At 41.8% G+C, this 13227-nt stretch overlaps 1 pseudogene; it reads left to right on the top strand.

Annotated features, from left to right (window-relative positions):
* The first annotated feature begins 8484 nt into the window (after positions 1-8484).
* Positions 8485-9218, top strand: LOC129552581 (proteasome subunit alpha type-7 pseudogene; annotated as a pseudogene).
* Positions 9219-13227: the final 4009 nt, after the last annotated feature.

Here is a 13227-nt window from a genome sequence, read left to right as displayed (position 1 = left end):
TTGGATGGTGTCACCAACTCGGACATGAGTTTGAGTAAGCCCTGGGAGTTGGTGATGGACAGGAAGGCCGGCGTGCTGAAGTCCAAGGGGTCACAGAGTTGGACAAAACTGAGCGACTGAACTGAACTGATACCAACTCTGGTGTTTACAGACTGATCTTTGTAAAGGGTGCCAATTTGGTCAAAAGGTATTTGGATGATTTTCCTGGACATCTGGAAGTTGGCTTAGAAGGAGCTTGGAATTCTCTTTGAACTTAGTCTTCAGGTCTCCTTAGTCTCCAGTTCAGTTCAGTTTAGTCACTCAGTTGTGTCCGACTCTTTGCGACCCCATGAATCGCAGCATGCCAGGCCTCCCTGTCCATCACCAACTCCCGGAGTTTACCCAAACTCACATCCATCGAGTTGGTGATGCCATCCAGTCATCCCATCCTCTGCCGTCCCCTTCTCCTCCTGCCCCCAATCCCTCCCAGCATCAGGGTCTTTTCCAGTGAGTCAACTCGTCGCATGAGGTGGCCAAAGTATTGGAGTTTCAGCTTTAGCATCAGTCCTTCCAATGAACACCCAGGACTGATCTCCTTTACTATGGACTGGTTGGATCTCCTTGCAGTCCAAGGACTCTCAAGAGTCTTCTCCAACACCACAGTTTAAAAGCATCAATTCTTCGGCGATCAGCTTTCTTCACAGTCCAACTCTCACATCCATACATGACCACTGGAAAAACCATTGCCTTGACTAGACGGACCTTTGTTTGCAAAGTAATGTCTGTGCTTTTTAATATGCTATCTAGGTTGGTCATAACTTTCCTTCCAAAAAGTAAGTGTCTTTTAATTTCATAGCTGCAATGACCATCTGCAGGGATTTTGGAGCCCAAAAAAATAGTCTGACCCTGTTTCCACTGTTTCCCCATCTATTTCCCATGAAATGATGGGACCGGATGCCATGATCTTAGTTTTCTGAATGTTAAGCTTTAACCCAACATTTTCACTCTCCTCTTTCACTTTCATCAAGAGGCTATTTAGCTCCTCTTCACTTTCTGCCATAAGGGTGGTGTCATGTGCATATCTGAGGTTATTGATATTTCTCCCGGCAATCTTGATTCCAGCTTGTGCTTCTTCCAGCCCAGCGTTTTTCATGATGTACTCTGCATATAAGTTAAATAAGCAGGGTGACAATATACAGCCTTGACATACTCCTTTTTCTATTTGGAACCAGTCTGTTGTTCCATGTCCAGTTCTAACTGTTGCTTCCTGACCTGCATATAGGTTTCTCAAGAGGCAGATCAGGTGGTATGGTATTCCCATCACTTTCAGGATTTTCCACAGTTTATTGTGATCCACAAAGTCAAAGGATTTGGCATAGTCAATAGAAGAGAAATAGATGTTTTTCTGGAACTCTCTTGCTTTTTCGATGATCCAGCGGATGTTGGCAATTTGATCTCTGATTCCTCTGCCTTTTCTAAAACCAGCTTGAACATCTGGAATTTCACGGTTCACGTATTGCTGAAGCCTGGCTTGGAGAATTTTGAGCATTACTTTACTAGCGTGTAAACTGAATGCAATTGTGCTGAATGCAATGAGCATTCTTTGGCATTGCCTTTCTTTGATATTGGAATGAAAACTGACCTTTTCCAGTTGTGGCCACTGAGTTTTCTAAATTTGCTGGCATATTGAGTGTAGCACTTTCACAGCATCATCTTTTAGGATTTGAAATAGCTCCACTGGAATTCCATCACCTCCACTAACTTTGTTTGTCGTGATGCTTTCTGAGGCCCACTTGACTTCACGTTCCAGGATGTCTGGCTCTAGGTGAGTGATCACACCATCATGATTATCCTGGTCGTGAAGATCTTTTTTGTACAGTTCTTCTGTGTATTCTTGCCACCTCTTCTTAATACTTCTGCTTCTGTTAGGTCCATACCATTTCTGTCCTTTATCGAGCTCATCTTTGCATGAAATATTCCATTGATATCTCTAATTTTCTTGAAGAGATCTCTTGTCTTTCCTATTCTGTTGTTTTCCTCTATTTCTTTGCATTGATCACTGAGGAAGCCTTTCTTACCTATCCTTGCTATTCTTTGGAACTCTCCATTCAGATGCTTATATCTTTTCTTTTCTCCTTTGCTTTTCGCTTCTCTTTTCACAGCTATTTGTAAGTCCTCCTCAGACAGCCATTTTGCTTTTTTGCATTTCTTTTCCATGGGGATGGTCTTGATCCCTGTCTCCTGTACAATGTCACGAACCTCCGTCCATAGTTCATCAAACACTTTGTCTATCAGATCTAGTCCCTTAAATCTATTTCTCACTTCCACTGTATAATCATAAGGGATTTGATTTAGGTCATACCTGAATGGTCTAGTGGTTTCCCTGCTTTCTTCAATTTAAGTCTGAATTTGGCAATAAGGAGTTCATGATCTGAGCCACAGTCCGCTCCCAGTCTTGTTTTTGCTGACTGTATACAGCTTCTCCATCTTTGGCTGCAAAGAATCGGATTTCGGTGTTGACCATCTGGTGATGTCCATGTGTAGAGTCTTCTCTTGTGTTGTTGGAAGAGGGTGTTTGCTATAACCAGTGCATTCTCTTGGCAAAACTCTATTAGCCTTTGCCCTGCTTCATTCCATGCTCCAAGGCTAAATTTGCCAGTTACTCCAGGTGTTTCTTGACTTCCTACTTTTGCATTCCAGTCCCCTCTAATGAAAAGGACATCTTTTTTGGGTGTTAGTTCTAAAAGATCTTGTAGGTCTTCATAGAAGCATTCAGCTTCAGCTTCTTCAGTGTTACTGGTTGGGGCATAGGCTTGGATTACCGTGATATTGAATGGTTTGCCTTGGAAATGAACAGAGATCATTCTGTCATTTTTGAGATTGCATCCAAGTACTGCATTTCGGACTCTTGTTGACCGTGATGGCTACTCCATTTCTTCTAAGGGATTCTTGCCCACAGTAGTAGATATAATGGTCATCTGAGTTAAATTCACCCATTCCAGTCCATTTTAGTTTGCTGATTCCTAAAATGTCGACGTTCATTCGTTCCATCTCTTTGACCACTGCCAATTTGCCTTGATTCATGGACTTAACATTCCAGGTTCCTATGCAATATTGCTCTTTACAGCATTGGACCTTGCTTCCATCACCAGTCACATCCACAACTGGGTATTTTTCTTGCTTTTGCTCCATCCCTTCATTCTCTCTGGAGTTATTTCTCCACTGATCTCCAGTAGCATATTGGGTACTGACCAACCTGGGGAGTTCTTCTTTCAGTATCCTATCATTTTGCCTTTTCATACTGTTCATGGGGTTCTCAAGGCAAGAATACTGAAGTGGTTTGCCATTCCCTTCTCCAGTGGACCACATTCTGTCAGACCTCTCCACCATGACCCGTCCATCTTGAGTGGCCCCACACGGAATGGCTTAGTTTCATTGAGTTAGACAAGGCTGTGGTCCGCATGATCAGATTGGCTAGTGTCCTGTGATTATGGTTTCAGTGTGTCTTCCCTCTGATGCCCTCTCACAACACCTACCGTCTTACTTGGGTTTCTCTTACCTTGGACGTGGGTATCTCTTCATGGCTGCTCCAGCAACGCACCAGCCGCTGCTCCTTACCTTGGACGAGTGGCCCCTCCTGACCTTGAATGTGGAGTCGCTCCTCTAGACCGTCCTGGGCCCGCGTAGCCACCGCTCCTTGGACGTGGGGTTACTCCTCTCGGCCGCCGCCCCTGACCTAGGACGTGGGCTAGCTCCTCTCAGCCGCTCCTGCGCCGTCGCAGCCTGGCGCTCTCGGTCGCCGCCCATGACCTTGGGTGTGGGGTAGCTCCTCTTGGCGCCGAGCTTCTTCGTGGGCTGACGCAGCTGCCGCGCTTCTGCGCGGTCCATTAATGACAATTCCTAACAGAACTAAGATCCCACATGCCCTGTGGCCAAAAGATTTAAAAAAAGAGGAACTGAGAGCATGTGACTTAGAAAGCACCCATTAAGTGTGACTCTCACCAGGAACACGTCTAAATCCCACACAGGACTTCCCTAGTGGTCCAGTGGTTCAAGACTTCACATTTCCAATGCAAGTGGTGTGGTCTGGGGAACTAAGATCCCAAAAGTCCTATGGCATGGCCCAAAAAAAAGTCCCACTCCAGTTCAAGGCCCACCTCTTTGCAGTTGGTAGATAGTTTGGATATAAAATAGTGGGTGGCCCTTGTAGTCGAAAGATAAGTGATTGTTGTCCAAGATGTGGGGAAACGCATATCCAGGTGGGGGAGGGGGCAGTATGGCAGAGTCTTCAAATATGAAAACCACATACCTCAACATTCATAAAATTCCCTTTTTCTATATCTCTCTAAAGAAATAACTGCACATGTGCTCAGAGTCATGCCCAAGGTGGTTCACTGTAGCACTGCTTACTAGAAGAAAACTGCTGCTGCTGCTGCTAAGTCGCTTCAGTTGTGTCCAACTCTGTGCAACCCCATAGACGCCAGCCCACCAGGCTCCCCCGTGCCTGGGATTCTCCAGGCAAGAACACTGGAGTGGGGTGCCACTGTCTTCTCCAATGCATGAAAGTGAAAAGTGAAGTCGCTCAGTCGTGTCCGACTCTTACTGACCCCATGGACTGTAGCCCACCAGGCTCCTCCGTCCATGGGATTTTCCAGGCAAGAGCACTGGAGTGGGGTGCACTACCTGAATGTCTAGAAACTGAGGGATGGCTGAAGAAACATAGACAATCCATACTATACAACAGTTTGAAGGAACAGACAAGATATTTATCAGTATAGAGAAGTCTTTACAATATTCTTGGGTCAAAAATGCATCTTTGGGACTTCCCTGGCAGTCCAGTGGTTAAGACTCTGTGCTTCCAATGCAGGGGGCATGAGTTCAATCCCTAGTTGGGAAACTAAGATCCTACATGTCACACAAGGCTGCCAAAAGCTTTTTTAATTTTTAAATTTAAAAATACATCTTTGACCATGGTACAAACATTATAACTTTTTTGTAAAACCCATATACAAACAACACCATATACATTCTATGAGTTTGTTTATCTTGAGAAAGCTAATTTTTTTTAATCCAGAGGAATATACGTGAAATACATAATAATGGTTACTCATGAGAAAATGCTGAAAGGGGAAAGGATTTGAGGGTTTAAACTTTATCCTTTAAAAAAAATAATAATTTTAAGTCAACCTGGGGAATTTTCAGGTTGACTGCTTTTTTTAAAAAAATTATTTACTTTTGCTCTGCCAGGTCTTTGTTGCTACATGGACTTCTCTCTAATTGCAGTGAGCAGGGGCTACCCTCTAGTTGTGGTGCACAGGCTTCTCTTGTGGAGCACAGGCTCTAGAGCGTGTGGGCTTCAGTAACTGTGGTTCCCGGGCTCTAGGACACAGGTTCAGTAGCTGCGGTGCAGGGGCTTAGTTGCTCCTCAGCATGTGAGATCTCAGATCAGGGATCACACCTTTGTTTCCTGCATTGGCAGGTAGATTCTTTACCACTGAGCCACCAGGGAAGTCCTATCCTGTCATTTTTAAATGAAGGATGCATTTATGTATTACCCACATAATTGAAATTAATTTCCTTAAATATATGATTACATGTAGCCAAAGTCCTCATACCTAGAATATATAGAGCACGCTCAAAACTCAACATTAAAGAAAAAGCAATTAGAAAATGGACAAAGGAAACATTTCACTAAGTGGCAAGTAAACATGAAAAGATGTTCGTCATCATTAGCCATTAGGGAAATGCAAATTTAAGACACTGTCAAAAGAGTTAGATGACAAGTCACAGACTGAGAGAAAATATTTGCAAAAGACACATCTGTTAAAGGACTGTGGTACAAAATATGCAATGAATTCTTCAATCTTAACATTAAGAAAATAACCCAATTTTTTAAAATGGGCCAAAGACCCTAAGAGACACCTCACCAAAGAAGATATTCAGATAACAAACAAGGACATGAAAAGACATTCCACATCATGGGTCATCATGGAGATGCAAACTAAAGCAAGAAGGTGATAGTACTACACACCTATTAGAATGACAACACCAAGTGCTGGTGAGGATGTGGAGCAGTAAGTATTCTCATTTATTGCTGGTGGGAATGGAAAATGGTATAGACCCTTTGGAAGACAGTTTGGTGGTTTCTTCCAAAACTATAAATAAAGTTTTGGGACTTCCCTTGTGGTCCAGTGGTTAAGAATCCTCCTTGCAATGCAGGGGACATGGGTTCCATCCCTAGTGGAAGAACTAAGATCTCACGTGGTTCGAAGCAAGTAAGCCCACAGACTGCAACTAAGACCTCCTGCAGGTCTTAGTAACTGATAAAACAAACAAACAAACTGTGGTATTGGCCTAAGAGTAGACAAATAGATCAATGGAATAGAATTTACAGTTCCAAAACAAATCTTCACATTTAGAGTCTATCTGTTTTGGACCAAGGTGCCAAGACAATTCAATGGAAAAGAGTAGTTTTTCAACAAAATCGTGCTGGAACTGGATATCCACAAACAAAAGAAAGAAATTGTATTCTTTCTTCATACCATATACAAAATTAACTCAAAATGGATCCCTGACCTAAAATATGAGAACAAAACTACAAAACTCTTAGAATAAAAGAGAAGTAAATCTTTATAACCTTAGATTTGACAATGCTCACTAAGCTATAACACAGAACAAAAAAATTAATTGAACTTCATCAAAATTTAAAACTTTGGTGCTTCACAGAATACCATCACGGAAGTATAAAGACAACCCCCAAAATAAAATATTTGCAAATCTTATATCTAATAAGGAATCTGCATCTAGACTATGAAGAAGCCTACAACTCAACAATTAAAATACAACCCAATTTAAAAATGCACAAAAGTTCCAAGTAAACATTTTTTCCCCCAAGAAAATATGCAAATAGCCAATAAGCACATGAAAAGATGCTCAGAGGCAAAATCAAGATGGTGCAATAGGATGTAGAAGTCACTTCCTCCCACAAATACATCAAAATACATTTAATACCTACTCAACACCGGCCTAACTCAGACACCCAAAACTGCAAGAAAGATCTCCACATAACCAGGTAGGATGAAAGGAGCAGGGAGAAAGGAATCAGGACATAACCTATACCCCTGGGAGGGGGCTGTGAAAGACAAAAGGTCTCTGCAGCCTGGGAAGGCCCTTCACCAGTGGGGTGATTAGTAAGGACAGAAAAGGAGTTTCAGAGGCTCAGTGAAACAGGCAGTTTGCAGCACACAGAACAGAGCAAGACCTGCATAGGTGGTCTGTGCCACCTCCCCACACTCTTCAGACAGACTCACATCGGCTAGTGCATGTGGGCACTGGATGCTGGATGCTGAAACTCTGGCTTCAGGGGACAGACACGGGGAGAAGACTGGGATGGGCTGCATGGAGACAGCCTGAAGGGTCTGGAACCTTGCTCTTGGCTCACAGTGGGCTTGACACTGCCACTGAAATCTCATTGTTGGGACTTGCCTGGTGGTCCAGAGGTTAAGACTTCACCTTTCAATGCAGGGGGTACAGGTTTATTTGATCCCTGGTCAGAGAACTAAGATCCCATGTGCTCTGCAGTCAAAAAACTAAAACATAAAACAGAAGTAATATTGTACAAATTCAATAAAGACTTTTTAAATAGTCCACACCAAAAAAAAGAACTTAAATAAAAAGAAGGGCTTCCTTGTGGTAAAGAAGCCGCCTGCCAATGCAGGCTGATCCAGGAAGATCCCACATGCTGCAGAACAACTGAGCCCATGTGCCACAAGTATTGACCCTGTGCTCTAGTGCCTGCTGCGCTCTCTAGAGCCCATGCTCCACAACAAGAGAAACCACACAATGAGAAGCCCTTGCACCACAACTAGAGAGTAGCCCAGCTCTCTGCAACTAGAGAAAGCCCAGGTGCAGCAACAAAGACCCAGCAGAGCCAAAAAATAAATGTTTAAAAATCAAGAGAATTCCCTTGAAATAACAAAATGTACCCCAATGTTCACTGCAGTACTACTTACAATAGTCAAGACATGGAAACAACATAAATGTCCCTTGATAGATGAATAGATAAAGAATATGTAATGTGTGTGTGTGTATGTAGGTATGAATATATAAATGGAATACTACTCAGCCATAAAAAAGAATGAAATACTCTCATTTGCAGCAACATGTTAGGATCTAGAGATTATCATACTAAGTGAAGTCAGGAGAAAGACAAATACCATATGATATATATATATATAAAACTGGATCACTTTGCTGTACACCAAAAAATAATACATTGTAAACCAACTATACTGGATATATAATACATACACATATATACTATGCAGGCCTGGCAAAGTTATATGGAAACTAGAAGTCCGATACACTACTGATGGAAATAAAGTCTTGATAAAAGCCAAACAAAGGGGGGCAGGTGGGCGCGGGGTGCTGGCGCAGCAATGTTGTGACTCGCTGGCTGCGTGGCAGTCTGTGCTTTTCCCAGCCCAACCGTGACCTTCCACAGGCATGAGCTATAACCGCGCCATCACCGTCTTCTCTCCCAAAGGCCACATTTTCCAAGTGGAGTACTTGCAGGAGGCCATGAAGAGGGGCTGGACTACGGTCAGTGTTTGAGGAAAAGACATTGCTGTTCTTGTGGAGAAGTCAGTGGCCAAACTGTAGGATGAAAGGACCTACGGAAGGTCTGTGCTCTGGATGATAATGTCTGCATGGCCTTCGCTGGCCTCACTGCTAACGCAAGGACAGTCATCAACAGGGCCCAGGTGGAATGCCAGAGCCACCGGCTGACTGTGGAGGACCTGGTCACCATGGAGTACATCACCCACTATATAGTCAGTCTGAAGCAGCGCTACACACAGAGCAAGGGGCGCCAGGGGTTTTTGGCATCTCTGCCCACATTGTGGGTTTGACTTTGATGGCACCCCCCGACTCTATCAGACTGACCTCTCTGGCACATACCATGCCTGGAAGGCCAATGCTATAGGCCGGGTTGCCAAGTCAGTGTGTGAATTCCTAGAGAAGAATTACACTGAGGAAGCTGTTGAAACGATCTATTAAGCTGGCTATCAGGGTCCTTCTGGAAGTGGTTCAGTCACGTGGCAAAAGCATATAGCTTGCTGTTGTGAGGCGAAATCAACCCCTCCAGATTTTAAATCCTGAAGAAATTAAGAAATATGTTGCTGAGACTGGAAAAGAAAAAAGAAGAAAATGAAAAGAAGGAACAAAAGGAAGCATCATGATGAGATGAGATTTTGCTTGTAACAATTTTTAAATTCAAATCATGGCTGATTTCCAAAATGATACATAGGCATTTCCATTCCATTTATCTGTACTGTCCAAGTGTTTCACAATAAATTTGCCTATCTTTTTTAAAGTGAAACAAAAAGATGTTCAATGTTTTTACTCATTAGGGAAATTCAAATCAAAACCACAGTGAGATCCTACTTCACCTTCACTAGAAAAGAATGGCTGTAATCAAAAAGACAGTAAGTATTGGTGATGTGGAGATATCAGAATCCTCATACACTGCTGGTGAGAATGTAAAATAGTATAACTGCTTTGGAAAACAGTTTGGCTATTTTTGAGAAGGTTAAACATAGAGTGATCATATGATTCAATAATTTTACTCAGGTATATCTAAGAGTACCGGAAATATATGTCCATGCAAAAACTTGTACATAAATGTTCATAGCAGCATTATTCATCACAGCCAAAAAGTGGACACAACTCAAGGTCCATCAACTGATGGCTAGATAAACAAAGTGGTTTATCCATACAGGGAATATTACCAGCAATAAAAAGGAATGAAGTACATGCTACAGTGTTACTGAGCAAAAGGCTTGCTGCCCCATATGCATAGAAGCCAATACTATGGCACTGGCTTTTGAGGAAAGAACAAGTGTTATTGCAACATGAATCTGCAAGGAGACAGGAGGCCTAGCTCAAATCTGTTTCCCAAATCTGGGATTCAGTCAAACTTTTATGAGTTGGAGGAGAATGGATTAGTATGCAGAAATGCTGGTGGGACAGGTTTCAAATGGAGGGTTTGGGAACTTGGTATTTATGGGGAAATACGGAAGGAAGCTTTGGCAGTGGATCTTCTGGGCAATGGAACTTTCGTTTCTGAAAGGGTTCTGGCATTCAAGATCCAGTAATGTCTCCACAGTTTAGTTCTGGGATTTGGGGAGCATCACACTCTCTTTATAATTCCCCATGCCTAGGGCCTCACCCAACACAAGGGGGTTGGGGGCAATTTTAGTTCCGACTGTTATTTAAGGTCAAAATTTTCTCTTCAGTGCATGATTTATGGTTTTGCTCTGTTGTCTTTGAAAAACAGCTCAGTATCTTATTATTGACAGAGTAGAACTTGTTTCAGCTCTTCCTACAGTTGCAACAACATGGATGAACCTTGAAAACATTGTGCTAAGTAAAAGAAGTCAGTCACAAAAAACCACATATTATATGATTCTATTTATATGAAATGTCCAAAATAAGTGAATCTATAGAGGTAGAAAGTAGATTAGCGCATGCCTAGGACTGGGAGTTTGGGAAAAATAGGGAGTAACTGATAAGGTTTCTTTGGGGGGTGATGAAAAAGTTCTGTGTGGATCACAATAAACTGTGGAAAATTCTGAAAGAGATGGAAATACCAGACCACCTGACCTGCCACTTGAGAAACCTGTATGCAGGTCAGGAAGCAACAGTTAGAACTGGACATGGAACAACAGACTGGTTCCAAATAGGAAAAGGAGTACGTCAAGGTTGTATATTGTCACCCTGCTTATTTAACTTATATGCAGAGTACATCATGAGGAACGCTGGGCTGGAAGAAGCACAAGCTGGAATCAAGATTACTGGGAGAAATATCAATAACCTCAGATATGCAGATGATACCACCCTTATGGCAGAAAGTGAAGAGGAACTCAAAAGCCTCTTGATGAAAGTAAAAGAGGAGAGTGAAAAGGTTGGCTTGAAGCTCAACATTCAGAAAACAAAGATCATGGCATCTGGTCCCATCATTTCATGGGAAATAGATGGGAAAACAGTGGAAACAGTGTCAGACTTTATTTTTTGGGGCTCCAAAATCACTGCAGATGCTGATTGCAGCCATGAAATTAAAAGACACTTACTCCTTGGAAGGAAAGTTATGACCAACCTTGATAGTACATTTTTTTTGGGGGGGGGTTTCTTTTTTTTTTTTAGGTAATTAATTTATTTTTTATTGGAGGCAAATTATTTTACAATATTATATTGGTTGGTTTTGCCATACATTGATATGAATTTGCCCCGGGTTTACATACGTTCCCCCTCCTGAACCCCCCCTCCCACCTCCCTCCTCCCTTTATCCTCCCTCTGGGTCATCCCCGCATGCCAGCCCCGAGCATCCTATAACATGCATTGACCCTGAACTAGTGATTCGTTTCACATATGACAACATACGTGTTTCAATGCCATTCTCCCAAATCATCCCACCCTCACCCTCTCCCATAGAGTCCCAAAGACTGTTCTATACATCTGTGTCTCTTTTGCTGTCTCGTATACAGGGTTATCATTTGCATCTTTCTAAATTCCATATATATGTGTTAGTATACTGTATTGGTGTTTTTCTTTCTGGCTTACTTCACTCTGTATAATAGGCTCCAGTTTCATCCACCTCATTAGAACTGATTCAAATGTATTCTTTTTAATGGCTGAATAATACTCCATTGTGTATATGTACCAAAGCTTTCTTATCCATTCGTCTGCAGATGGACATCTAGGTTGCTTCCATGTGCTGGCTATTATAAACAGTGCTGCAATGAACATTGGAGTACATGTGTCTCTTTCAATTCTGGTTTCCTCGGTGTGTATGCCCAGGAGTGCGATTGCTGGATCATATGGCAGTTCTATTTCCAATTTTTTGAGGAATCTCCATACTGTTCTCCATAGTGGCTGTACTAGTTTGCATTCCCACCAACAGTGTAAGAGGGTTCCTTTCTCTCCACATCCTCTCCAGCATTTATTGCATGTAGACTTTTGGATAGCAGCCATTCTGACAGGTGTGAAATGGTATCTCATTGTGGTTTTGATTTGCATCTCTCTGATTATGAGGGATGTTGAGCATTTTTTCATGTGTTTGTTAGCCATCTTTATGTCTTCTTTGGAGAAATGTCTGTTTAGTTCTTTGGCCCATTTTTTGATTGGGTCATTTATTTTTCTGGAATTGAGCTGCAGGAGCTGCTTGTATAATTTGGAGATTAATCCTTTATCAGTTGCTTCATTTGCTATTATTTTCTCCCATTCTGAAGGCTGTCTTTTCACCTTACTTATAGTTTCCTTTGCTGTGCAGAAGCTTTTGATTTTAATTAGGTCCCATTTGTTTATTTTTGCTTTTATTTCCAATATTCTGGGAGGTGGGTCATGGAGGATCCTGCTGTGATTTATGTCGGAGAGTGTTTTGCCTACGTTCTCCTCTAGGAGTTTTATAGTTTCTGGTCTTACATTTAGCTCTCTAATCCATTTTGAGTTTATTTTGGTGTATGGTGTTAGGAAGTGTTCTAGTTTCATTCTTTTACAAGTGGCTGACCAGTTTTCCCAGCACCACTTGTTAAAGAGACTGTCTTTTCTCCATTTTATATTCTTGCCTCCTTTGTCAAAGATGAGGTGTCCATAGATGCGTGGATTTATCTCTGGGCTTTCTATTTTGTTCCATTGATCTATATTTCTGTCTTTATGCCAGTACCATACTGTCTTGATGACTGTGGCTTTGTAGTAGAGCCTGAAGTCCGGCAGGTTAATTCCCCCAGTTCCATTTTTCTTCCTCAAGATTGCTTTGGCTATTCGAGGTTTTTTGTATTTCCATACAAATTGTGAGATTATTTGTTCTAGTTCTGTGAAAAATATCTTTGGTAGCTTGATAGGAATTGCATTGAATGTATAAATTACTTTGGGTAGTATACTCATTTTTACAATATTTATTCTTCCAATCCATGAACATGGTATATTTCTCCATCTATTAGTGTCCTCTTTGATTGCTTTCAGTAGTGTTTTATAGTTTTCTATGTACAAGTCTTTTGTTTCTTTAGGTAGATATATTCCTAAGTATTTAATTCTTTTCATTGCAACAGTGAATGGAATAGTTTCCTTAATTTCTCTTTCTATTTTCTCATTATTAGTGTATAGGAATGCAAGGGATTTCTGTGTGTTGATTTTATATCCTGCAATGTTACTGTAATCATTGATTAGCTCTAGTAGTTTTCTGGTAGAGTC

Source organism: Moschus berezovskii, chromosome 3, assembly GCF_049115385.1.
Source record: "Moschus berezovskii isolate FMDL1 chromosome 3, NW_MosBer_1.0, whole genome shotgun sequence".
Taxonomy (NCBI): domain Eukaryota; kingdom Metazoa; phylum Chordata; class Mammalia; order Artiodactyla; family Moschidae; genus Moschus; species Moschus berezovskii.
This window is presented reverse-complemented; position numbering and strand designations above follow the sequence as displayed.